Source organism: Mastomys coucha, unplaced genomic scaffold, assembly GCF_008632895.1.
Source record: "Mastomys coucha isolate ucsf_1 unplaced genomic scaffold, UCSF_Mcou_1 pScaffold14, whole genome shotgun sequence".
NCBI classification, from domain to species: domain Eukaryota; kingdom Metazoa; phylum Chordata; class Mammalia; order Rodentia; family Muridae; genus Mastomys; species Mastomys coucha.
The window spans coordinates 127,703,523-127,712,463 of record NW_022196896.1 but is presented as its reverse complement, the minus strand read 5'-3'; the positions used below and the strand labels follow the sequence as shown (position 1 = coordinate 127,712,463).

General features: G+C 44.5%; 1 protein-coding gene across 1 annotated transcript in view; it reads left to right on the top strand.

Moving 5' to 3' along the window:
* Fbxl17 (F-box and leucine rich repeat protein 17) overlaps positions 1-8,941 on the top strand; it is a 426,380-nt gene that overhangs the window by 414,279 nt on the left and 3,160 nt on the right. The window lies entirely within an intron of this gene.

The following is an 8,941-nucleotide window of genomic DNA, read 5'->3' as shown; positions in this document are numbered from 1 at the left end:
TGTGTGTGTGTGTGTTACAAATCAGGACTGTGTTAGTGTTGTCCCTGTTGTCAGTTACTCATCACGGCACCAAACAAAAGGCTTGCTCTTTGAATGCCTTAAACACGAACTGACTTCCTCTTTCCATGCCTAACCTCAGGTCTCTAACTCCCACCCCCTTGTCCTCCCTCTATTCCCTCTCCCTATCCCCTTTCTCCTGCACACACAGTTTACAATCTTAAGATATAAAGGACCCAAGTTTTGTCTGTGCCTCCATTTGTCTCAAGCCACAAATATACTGCGTCACGTGTACTCCGTAATCAACTGACCCCATGACGAGCCAGTGGCATTGAAGATGCCAATGAGATACACAGCTTTCCTTCTTTCAGATGTACTGAACGGTCCCTGATGGCTTCCAGAATACCTGTGTTGTTCCCTGAGGAAGCACTAAGTGTGAGCACTGGATTTCCGGGCTCTTTGTTTTCTTACTTCCCATTAGCTTCTGGGAAAGTCATTGAAGCCCAGTTAGAGACCTGAGGTTAGTTAGGCATGGGAAGAGGAAATCAGTGCGTGTTTAAGGCATCCAAAGAGCAAGCCTTTTGTTTGGTGCAGTGCTGAGTATCTGAAAAAGACAGCTCGAGCCTCTGGGAGCCGGTTCCTCTCTCCAGCTCCCACAGTCAGGACTGCAGGGAGGGCCTCACTGGAAGGAGTTGGTACCTGTTGCTTTTATTTCTTGCCTTCAGGTGCCAGTGGCAGGGATCAGCTGCTCCCTCCCAACCTGTGCCATGCATCTGAATCTCCTGAGCGCTTCCAAATATCGATCCCTCACAGAGACCAGACAGTTGCCTGGGAGATGGCTTGAGCACAGAGTTCTAAAGGGATTTCCCGCGTGCCTTTCCTGATAAGCAGTTGGGATGGCAACCTCTGTGTTCTTGTCTGTTCCTGAAAGCACACAGTTGAACGTATCCCACGTCAGGAAGCATGCATCATGTTTGTTATGTATGCATCACTGTGGGGCTCTTGGCTGAAGCCTTAGACAAAATGAGAAAGAAAGAGGAAGCTGTTTACCTATCAGAGGTAGGGAACAGGGCTGGAAGATGCACCTCAGTGCTGAACAAAAGGCATGCAATACAAACGGTATGGACTTCCTGGTTTCCTGCTCTGCTCATGGGGAGACCACAGCAGACTGCAGTGTGTTGGCAGAATCCAGCTGCAGACCAAGGCACATCACCCCGTCAGCTGGCCTTTCAGTCTCTGCCATGGTGGATCACTGGCCTAGCTGCCTGTCCTGTCCTGGTTCTACTGCTAGCACCAGGGGGGAAGAGCATCTGTGGTGCTACTTAAATCTCACCTGCACTCTGGTTACCCATCACATTCCATGAAGGAATTTTGAGTGGCACTTAACTTCCCATAACTGTTCACCACTTTCACAATGTGTCCATCTTGGAGCCTGTGGGAACCAGCCACCAGAGTACTTGGGTGAGTGTGTTTGAGAGACTTTTGCTGGCACCCAGTCAACACTGTGGACATACTGAAAGCTGAAGCAGGCTCCAGGGTCTGTTGCCCCAGAGACAACACTCCGCCTCTGGGCAGCCTGGAGTCAGCCCCTAGGGCTGTTAGCATTGAGTGACATTGCCCAGGGACTCTGTGAAAAGTGACAGACCAGCATCAGGGTGGTAGTCCTGAATTAGGTCTCGGGGCCTGAGCATGCTGTTTTGCACTCCACAGAGGCACCTGAGCACCTACCGCCCACGCACAGGACCTCTCTCCTCTTCACCTTTCACCTCCTCAGAGCGGAGCTATTCGCAATGAGAGGCACACTACAATTTACAAAGCAGAAAACTGGCTGTTCTATTATAATAACTCTTGGGCTGGCTTCCTTTCTTATCTGCACAATTTGTAAGCACTTAATTCGTGTGACACGTTGCCTGACACCTTGCTTTTGAAAGTCCAGGAAAACATCCTTCTTAGGGGAGGCTCTTCCCAACCAGAGCTCCTGCTGTGGACTTCCTGCTGTGATAACTTGCATTTGTTAGAAAATTCCTCTTAGATTTTTCTGTTGCTGCTGGAACTACCAGTCTTCCCTGCTGTGCTATATGCCCCAAGAGGGCAGGGGCCACATCCCATATCAATCTTGCTGACCACTCTCTCTCTCTCTCTCTCTGGAACATGAGAAAACATGTCCCTGCAAAGAAGATGAGAAAGAAAGCCATGCCAGTTCGGGCAGTGCCCAAGTTGCCTTTGTCAGAAGGAAACTTGTAAGAGCCCCAAGCTTTACAGGCTCAGAGGTTCAGTCCATTACCATCAAGGCGAGAGCATGGCAGCATCCAGGCAGGCATGGCGCAGGAGGAGCTGAGAGTTCTACATCTTGTTCTGAAGGCAAACAGAAAACTGGCATCCTCAGGCAGCTAGGAGGAAGCTCTCTCAAAGCCCGCCCCCACAGAGGCACATTTCCTCCAACAAGGCTACACCTATTCCCACAAGACCTCACCTCCTAATAGGTCCGTTCTCTGAGCCAACATTTCAGTGGTATCCATTGTCATTTGTCTCCCCACAGAGAAGCCCTGTAGAAGAAGAGAAGGTCAAGTGCCTGGAAATGTATTTATGCCTCACCTGGTTTTAATGTGAGGAAATTAATATTAGAAAGCCTTTTACTAGGAAGACCAGTAGCTAAGTCTTGGTCTGACAGTTACCCAGGTGTCAGGGCACTGTATATTGGCATCCTGAGTTCAAATCCTGGCTCTCATTACTAGCTGACTCAGTCTGAGCTACAAGTTCCTGCCATGCCATACATCTGTGTCACAGCACATTAACATTCATACAACTGAAAAAAATAGTCAGTTTTCACTGTATTGCTCTGCTCCAGCCAGTCCTACCCGTTCTGACTAGAACAAGGCTAGACTTGTGGTTGGGTGAAAAATGAAGACAAATTTTCAAGTACTTTTTTCCAAAGTAAACCGTAATAAGCTTGCTTGTGCGCTGTCCTATCATGGAGTCTAATCTGTAGTAAGCACATGCAACAGTTTCCATCTGGTGACTTCCATAAGCCTGGGGCTGTGCTGTCTGCAGCATGTTTCCAGTTCTACAAACACCACACAGTGACAACAGAACCAACCACAAAGAAAGAGAGGAGGAGGGAGGGAGGGAGAAAAGAAGCAGAGGAAGGAAGAAAGGGAAGGAGGAGGGAAAGAAAAGAAAAAAGGAAAGAGCAGTTCTATTCTATTTACCCCACAGAGGGCTGAAGCCATATCAGTTTTGAAGCACCTGTCTCCCCAAAAGGGAGAGGTACTAAAACATTGCTTTGAGTCAGGAGACCTTTGCACAGTCACTCTACTACCCAGTACCTGTGACCCAGGAGAGCCCTGAAATGTCTTGGAATGTTCAGACTTTCCACCAACCTAAGTGGGGTAATAACACTCACAGGCCTCCTGACTGTGGCTCATGAGGTTGTAGGAACGTGCTTGTATCCAAGATCATTAGCCTGTCTCTCCTTGTAGTGCGTTTAACCGATGTTGAAGGAGGCGGCCATCATTCAACCCAGTTACAGGTTAGACATTTCAGAGGGCTGCCTGACAGCCTTGTACCCAGCAACAGTTTCTCTGCCACCATATGAGTGCAAAGTCACTAAGCTCGGAAAGAGGTACCTGAGGGGATCGGATAGAAATCAACAGTAGCCAAGGATCAGGATGAGCAGGAACTTAAAATTGTTAAAGGGCTTCCGGTTCTGCCCCCATTGTGAATGACAGGCAGGTAACAGAGTTAACACCATGCCGACTGCTCCCTTTTTATTTATTCAGAACAGATTCTCTGAGTGACTCCTGTATTCACTGAGCCAGCAAGTGCACACTGAGTGTGTACTGTGTAGTAGGCATGTGCCAAAGGCTGCACACTGAGTGTGTACTGCGTAGTAGGCATGTGCCACAGGCTGCACACTGAGTGTGTACTGCGTAGTAGTCATGTGCCACAGGCTGCGGATCTGGCAGCATATGAAAGCAAAGCACTGCTGTCTCACACAACCTGCGTCTTAGTTAATGACACTAACAGCACCTGTTGGGTGAAAAACAGAGCTGACTAAAGTACCCCTTGCTGTCTAGAAGCTTACAGTCTGGGTATAAAGTAATGTGCTGTTGTTGGTATCTCAAGCTAGACCAGAGCTTTCTCCATCAGAGAGAAGATCACTCTGGGTTGGGGAGAATGATCTCTGAAAGGATGAGGACTTAAATTCATCACCAGCGTCCCAGGATACACATTTCTGTAACCCCAGCATTGAGAGATGGAGATAAGTGGGTACCAGGAGCTCTCTGGCCAGCCAGCTAGCCAACAGGGCAAGCTTCCTGTTCAGTGAGAAACCTTGTCTCAAGGGAACGAGGCAGAGAGCGATAAAGACACCTCGCCTCCTCATCTGTCCTCCACATGTGGCTACTCCTACACACATATATGCACTGTCACATGCGTGCATCATGCATAAATTTTTTTTCAAAAACAAAGAACATTTATGTTTTCTTCATATTTTATTGGCTCTTGTATTTTTTGAACAGTTGAATAGTTTTTTGAATAGCTGAATTCTAGGCTAGGTTCTTACGTATCAGGAACTTTCTGGTGATGGTGAGTGAGAACCTGGTAGGGGGGGTAGAGGAGTGCTGGAAAGCTGAGCCTCTCTCCTGTGCCCCTCTGAAGCAGCAGCCACAGCAGCAGCCACATACTGAAACTATGGTGTGATTTACCTTAATTAGCATAGCAAATTGCCTCACATTTTCAAAAAGTGCTAATAGATGTTAACTCAAAATAGATTAAAATACCAGACAAATTGTACTACCTTAAAAAGAGTTATAATAATTTTGAAAATGTAAATCATGGTTATGTCTTTAGAGAGAACGATAAAATCTAATCTTTCTTGTATACTCTTTAAAAGCCTAGGGCATGTGCTTTTTCCCCTCTAATCATAGTAATTCTTCAAATAACATTTCTGAGTTCTTCTTTAAGGATGATGCCTCATTTTCCAAATCCATGTGAAGTAGACTGGTTACCATTGATAGTTTTCAAAAAAAGAAAAAGGAAATTGAATTTTAGAGAAAGATGTCATGGGGGATTATCTTTAAAACACATTTATTTCCCCATTTATATTACATGAATTTTATAAGTTAGAAAATGTGCTTCCACAGGTCGACTGGCACATGACAAAATGTCTGCAGGCACATGTTTGTCTGCAGAAGATTGAGAAATGATTTGCTCTCTCCTGGTGGCTTACACCAGGCTCCTCCATGGCACCAGAGCACTCTTAAGAAAGAAAGAAAGAAAGAAAGAAAGAAAGAAAGAAAGAAAGAAAGAAAGAAAGAAAGAAAGAAAGAAAGAAAGAAAGCAAGCAAGCCAGGCAATGGTGGCACACGCCTTTAATCCCAGCACTTGGGAGGCAGAGGCAGGCAGATTTCTGAGTTTGAGGCCAGCCTGGTCTACAAAGTCAGTTGCAGGACAGCCAGGGCTACACAGAGAAACCCTGTTTCAAAAAAACAAACAAACAAAAAAAGAAGGAAGCATGTGTACTTCTAAGAAGCCAGTGACTATAACAGGATATAAACTGTACCATTACCACCACCAGGAGACATTATAAATGAAGACTAGAACCCTCCCTGTTGTGAGCAGACTCCTGCCACCTTCCCCCTCTATAACGTTTCCCCAGTAAAGGTCTAAAATGGGCACTTACACGTTCTCCTCTGCTTTGTTTTCAAGAATTTACAGTGCACAGTTATCAAATGGCATGCGCTCTCTACTGAGGACCATGGTTGCCATTTCATATGCAGCTACACACAGCCACCCTGTCACTTACTCTTACCATACCCTAAGAAAGCCAGAGGATTCCCATGGCATCTATTCTTAAATACAGGTGTACCTTACTTTATACAAAAGAAATAGATAAATTGAATTTTGTTAAGTCAAAGGAAGTGTATTAGGGGAGCTGATGAAATAAATTAACCCTCCCATGAAAGGCTTTGCTAATGCGAAAAATTATTACCTAATTTATAGACTTCATAAATCCATGTCTTCATGTATTGAGTTTCCTTAAGGTGAATTATACATCTCTTTCTGGAAAAGTTATCACGCTGGTATTTTTTTTCTTTTTAAAAATTGATTCTCCAAAACAAATTGCCTGTCAGCCCTATGCACAAGACCCTGTCCTTGCCTGCCTGTGGGTTAGAAAAGGAGCCGAATCTCTGCTCGGTGTGAGTGTGTTCTGCCCCTGCTTCTTGTCTGCTTTTACTGAGTAGTTCCTTCCTCCTAAGTAGAGTTCCTTCCCCGTGTGCTCTCTGACGCCTTGGCTTCCGTGGCTTCCGCTGTCCTGTAGAAAAAGAAGCCTGCATTCATCCTGTGTGTGGGGAGCAGGGAGTGCAGTCCTCTGACAGCAGAGATCTTAATCCTTGTAGAGCAGGCCTTCTCCAATACTAACTAACTGTTCTCCATCCTTTCCATCATGTGGAAGGTACATTACCCTGAGCATATACATAAATAAAATAGGTCTACAAATCAGGTAGTTACTGATTAGAGATCATAGAGATATTAATTTTATTATTTATTTATGATTTATTAATTTTTTGTTTGTTTATGATTTATTGAGACAGTTTCTCTGTGTAGCCTTGGATGTCTTGGAACTCACTCTGTAAATCAGGCTGGCCTCAAACTTATAGAAATTCATTTTAAAACAATACTTTGGTATACAAATAATTTTAACATTTTTAAAAGATGAAAGGAAGTTTATACCTGTTGAGGTGTGCAAACCTGTTACAGAGAGAACCAGGTCCTGGCTGAGTATTTCTTCCTGCAGGCCACAGAGCATCCTCAGGGTTTTTCAGAATTGACAGATACTTGGATTTTATAATTGTCTATGCTATAAATACAAATGTCTAGACAGAAACACAAATCTGTAGTTCAAAATGGCAGAAGTATTTCCAGAGCCATTTCTGAAATTACTGGAGATTCTGTTCTAATCCCACACCAAAATTCATTCATTCATTTTTTTTTCTTTTTGAAACTCAAGTTAGTAGCCCAGACAATGGTTCTTAAAAATCAAACATTCTAACATAAGACAATCCAAATATATACTAATATGACACTTATATGAACCTAGGGAACGGTGTTGTTCTCTGTAACTCAACCATTATAGATCTATAAGAGCAGTGTGCAGTTCAAGTGTGTCCTGAAAACCTCTTCTTGGTGTGACTATTTCCCATGAGCGCTGTAATGAGCCCTGCTATGAAGGTTAACTTCTGGCATCTCTAGAAGCAGAGTGATGTGGACTAGCACTGTGAGGATAGCTGTATCTCATACATCATTAGTTGACCGTGGCATTCAGGAATTCTCCACTGAGTACCTGTGGCAAAGACCAGAGCTGCCGTTTCGAGGGCTTGTTGTCAGTCATAGTGCTGGGCATGAGATTGCATCAGAGCCTTACAGCCTACAATCTAAGTGCCTTTACCTTGTTTCCATAGCTGAGGAGTCTAACCCTGAATTTAAAAGGAAGAAGGGGGTGGGTGGAGAAAGGAAAGCTTTGAGCAAATGCATCATAACTAGAGAAATTTCTTGACAGACAGGCATGGCAGTTCATCCCTGTAGCCCAGGTCTTGGAAGATCTTAGTATCAGGTGCTTGACAACCAGGCTATTTATCAAGACCTTGTCTTTTGTTTGTTTGTTTTGTTTCTCATTACGGGTGGTTGTGAGCCACCATGTGGTTGCTGGGATTTGAACTCATGACCTCCGGAAGAGCAGTCGGTGCTCTTAACCACTGAGCCATCTCACCAGCCCTCAAGACCTTGCCTTTAGCCTTAAATGTCACCAGTACAATGTGACCATAGCAGTTCTCAGTACTGAACAAAAATAATAGCCAACCTAACTTTCAAGTCACATATTTAGAAAAGTGCAGAAAACCAAACTTCATGATCATTAGACTTATTAGCAGGCTTTCAAAGCAAACAGCGAGGCCTTCTAGAATTGTTTGGGTTGTTTTTGTTTTTTAATGGTGGTGCTGTTGGTTTCCAATAATGAATATTAAGAGAAATGCTCAAAAATGTCCACCACAAGTCCAGCCTTCCCTCAGTATAGCTTACACAGTACAAATAAAATATTGATGTGTTCGAAAATGCCCAAGTGTTCAATAAAGATTTTAAATAGAGCTACCTATAAGTTGTGGTTCTTAGGTTAATCATTTATTTATCTAAAGGATGAAGGAAGCTGTCTACGTCTGTGATATGAACTGCAATCAGCTTAAAAATAATTGACAAATTAATCCCTTCACAGCACAGCAATTGTAAAGGTGTTAGTTTTAATTAGGCCTGTCTGATTGCCTTGTCTAATCGGGAATCAAGGTGGACTCTTTGATGGCTAAGGTCTGCTGGGGCCATCCCTGACCTGCCAGCCATGTATGTTTTAATTATTGATTCCGCGCAATTCAGCCCTTGTCACACAGGGCCTGAGGTTTGCGATGTCTTAACATTTAAAGGGAAGAAAAATAAACATTTCCATTTGCACTTCTATCTAGAATCCTGTGTAACCCCCACCCACACCCCCATTGTACAGTGTTCAGCCTGAAAAGACTTTTCCGTGGGCGAAGAAGTCAGAGAGAGAAGGGACTGCCCTTACTGCTTCCTTCCTCCTGTGCTCTGTGTTCTTAATGGGCATTGTTGCCATCTTGGCAAATCCCAGTCATTTAGTCATTTATGTTTAGCAGGTACATTTGATTTCATGACATCATGTTTAATTAAAAATCCATACGGGCAGTGTAGTGCTAGAATATCAGAGAAGTCAGACTGGAGGAAACATGCAAATGCTCAGCCAGTCTTTGGTCCGGTTGCTAAGTGGAAAGGAAAGGGGAGAGCTGGGGCTGCTCATCACGGTTCGTGCCCCCGCTACACTCTCGTGATGCCCCGCCGCGCCCCCATGATGCCCCCGTTGTGCCCCCGTGATGCTCCCGCA